The sequence below is a fragment of the Arachis ipaensis genome, chromosome B06 (assembly GCF_000816755.2).
Source record: "Arachis ipaensis cultivar K30076 chromosome B06, Araip1.1, whole genome shotgun sequence".
Lineage (NCBI taxonomy): Eukaryota > Viridiplantae > Streptophyta > Magnoliopsida > Fabales > Fabaceae > Arachis > Arachis ipaensis.
This window is the reverse complement of record NC_029790.2, coordinates 130,760,647-130,763,965: the sequence shown is the minus strand read 5'-3', so window position 1 is coordinate 130,763,965 and position 3,319 is coordinate 130,760,647. Positions and strand designations below refer to the sequence as shown.

Genomic DNA, 3,319 nt, shown 5'->3' with positions numbered 1-3,319 from the left:
AATGTAAACCCCGTAAAATTAGCGAGTAATTAGTTAATAAATTAAATTTTAATAAAAAAATTAGAAATATAAATTTTATATTAAAATAGGATAGAGCTAATTAAAATGAGAATTTTGACACTAATTTCAAAAAATTTAGTCCAAGATTGGACCGAACGAGTCGAATCGGACCCAAACTGGACCCATGGCCCAGCCAGACTCATCAATTAAAGAAGACACAGCTTCCTTCTCCCTTCTTCTTCTCATTTACGCTGGGAAACACTTTTGGAAAGGGAGAGCAAGGAAGAAGGGTTTTAAACCCTTGAATCCATACAAACCACCATATCTCTTCCATCCGAGCTCCGATCGTCACACCGTTTGCATCCACCGCGTTGAACTTTACGAATCTACCAGAACAATTTCATAGGTAAGCCACAATCTCACTTCAGTCTCTCTACCCCTTGAATTTCGAAAATTAGTAAGTATCCAAGTTGAGAATTAGTTGATTTTGGTTCTCTAGGCTCAATCTACCTTGTGGAGCTTGTTGGACTTGCCTCTCTTGATCCGTGGGTACGGTAAGGATTCTCAACCCTAATTAAATTCTTGAATTTGTATATTGGGTATTGAGTTTGGGTTTGAACTATGTGAATTAGGCTTGTATATGAGTATATTGAAGTTGATTGAGTACATTGGAGGTTTGGTGGAGTTTGGAAAACCTTGCCTTGAAGATTTTGAACCTTGAGGATTGCTTTGGGTGCCTTAGTGATATCTCGGGGTATACGCGAAAATCGACCAAAGTATGATTTAGATTTTGCATATTTAATATATAATGTTTTGTGAAACCTTAGGTTAGAGGATCATAGGATAAGTTGGAATGATTAAGCATGATGAATGTTAGAGCTTGTAATAATGATTAATGACATAGATTGAGTATGTGTTGTGGTATTTGATTAACGATGGGTTGTTGGTAAGGATGTTTGAGCATAATTGGTGAATTGTTCATAGTTTTGTTATTTAATGTAGGAAATCTTGGAGCAAAATTGTATAATGTTGATGCTTGATGGATGATAGCAGGGTGTAGTATTATGTTATTGTGATATTGTGTGTTTTAGGACTCATGTTAAGTGTGGAATGGTTAATATTTAATGGTGAATCAATGAAATAGAGGTTGGAAGGTTTTTTGTGAAAAATTGTTTTTTTTGGACAAAATTCGGTGAGTCATAATTTGGCTTCCGAACTCCTAAATGATTTCAAACTTATTTTGTATGAAAATTAGGTTTGTGAAGTTTATGCCGTTCGAAGAACAGATGAAAAATGTTTTAAAACAAAAAAGTTATGCGCGTCGAAAGTTTGGGGTTTAAAATGACAAATCTGCAGATTTCAGATTTAGCAAATTTTCTTTGAAAAATGTACGCACACGCGTACGCGTGGCCCAAGCATATGCGTGGCATGGAAATTTTGTGCACGCATACACTCCATTCGCGGACTGTCGTCACCGCCTCCTCCATATGCGTACGCGAAAAAACCTATGCGTACGCGTATTGGGCCAGAATGCATGTCCACGCGTACGCATGGCCCACGCGTACACATGGCCTACGCATACGCGTGACATGGGGTGCTTGCGTATGCGAAACTCCCATGCGCATCTGTGCGCTTCTATGAGGCACCTATGCGTACGCGTAATGATCCATTTGCACGCCCACGCGTACGCGTGGCCCACGCGTACGCGTGACTCTCCTGTTTTTAGCAAAGCTGTTTTGTGTTTTAAAGCTCAATTTTGAACCTCCAAACCTCTGTTTTCATCCTTTTTAGCCCTAGAACATAATGATTGGCCTATTAATAACTTGGAGCCAGGTAATAGAGGTAACTTGGAAATGAAGTAAAAGTTAAAAGTGATGAGTATACGAGGAGAATGTGTATGCATGAAGGATATATGATGTTATGGCTATGATGAACAATTATGTAAAGAATATGAATGATTATGAATACTTATATGGCTTATGCATTTAATGTTATCTGAGATATGAGTTTCCCTGGGTAGAATATTGTGGCTTGCTACCACGTGTACCAGGTTGTGACTCGATACCCTGTTTATCCTGCGTCGTAAGGGTGACCGGGCACGTATAAATTTTCGGGAATGGTTATCCCCCCATTGAGTAAAATTATATATGGATGTATGATTTATGAATGAAATGAGAAAAAAGCTATGCATAGACTCATGGGGATGCGCGACGTGGGACAGTCCAAGGGTTTCGGACTTGTCGGGTTGGCTTGATAACCAACAGATGAGTCTCATCAGCCATAGGATAGGCATACATCATGTGCATTCTGTTTGTTTTGTCTGCTATGTATTACTTGGGAATGCCTAATTGAATATATATTATGCTAATTGTTATATTTGCTACCTGCACTACCTGCCTTCTTCTTGTGCTTGCAATTGTCTGTTTGTATGTCTTTGCTAAATCATTGGTGATGGAGGAGCGGAGAAAATGTGGACAGGTTTAGTGTTAAATTTAGGTTTAAGTTAAGTTTAGAATTCCCTAGACACCTACCCCTTTTATGGTTTTTGATTAGTAACTTAAGCTTTATAATCTGAGTGTTGGCATTCTAGGATTGCCTCTGGTATTTCCAAGACCTTATATACTATGTGCGTGGCACCTTTACCATGCTGAGAACCTCCGGTTCTCACCCCATACTATGTTGTTATTTTCAGATGCAGGTCGAAAGGCTCCTCGCTAGACGTCTGAACTTCTGAAGTGGAGTAGTCTCTGGGTTTTATTTTGATGTACAGCTTTATATATATGTACTTGACTTTCTCTCCGATCAACTTGTTTATTTTGTTCCTCTTAGAGGTTTAAGGAGAGTTAGGGTTTCAGCTATGTATTTTGGGTTTTCGGGATATATATATATATATATATAAATATTCTCTGGCCAGCTTTAGTTTCGCAGGCTGAGTTAGGAACTTGTTATTCTGTACTTTTGACCCTGCATTCCCACTTTCTACTTAGTTATATCTATGATCTTTAGTTTTCTTTCCACGCAAGTAACCCAATTTTCTGAGTATTGCGCTTTTCATTTTGCGAACTTGTTTTACCCAATTTTCAAGGCTCCTAGTTTATTATATTCTTTCTGCTTTTATATGTCTATATTTTATTTTAGAGGTCGTAACACCACACTTCCTGTATTTTACGGCTTAAGCGTAAAGTTCTGTGTGGTAGGGTGTTACAATTAATATGTATTTTGTTTTATATTTACTTTTTTTACCAAAATAATATTATAACTATTAATTTTTAAACTATTTATTTTTCAATAAGATACATATGTTTATTGTGTACTTAAT

General features: G+C 37.4%; 1 long non-coding RNA gene across 1 annotated transcript; it reads left to right on the top strand.

Annotated features, from left to right (window-relative positions):
* LOC110263605 lies at nt 268-1,049 on the top strand. The gene is made up of 2 exons (XR_002349454.1): nt 268-406; nt 500-1,049. It is a non-coding gene; the product is annotated as an uncharacterized LOC110263605 (long non-coding RNA).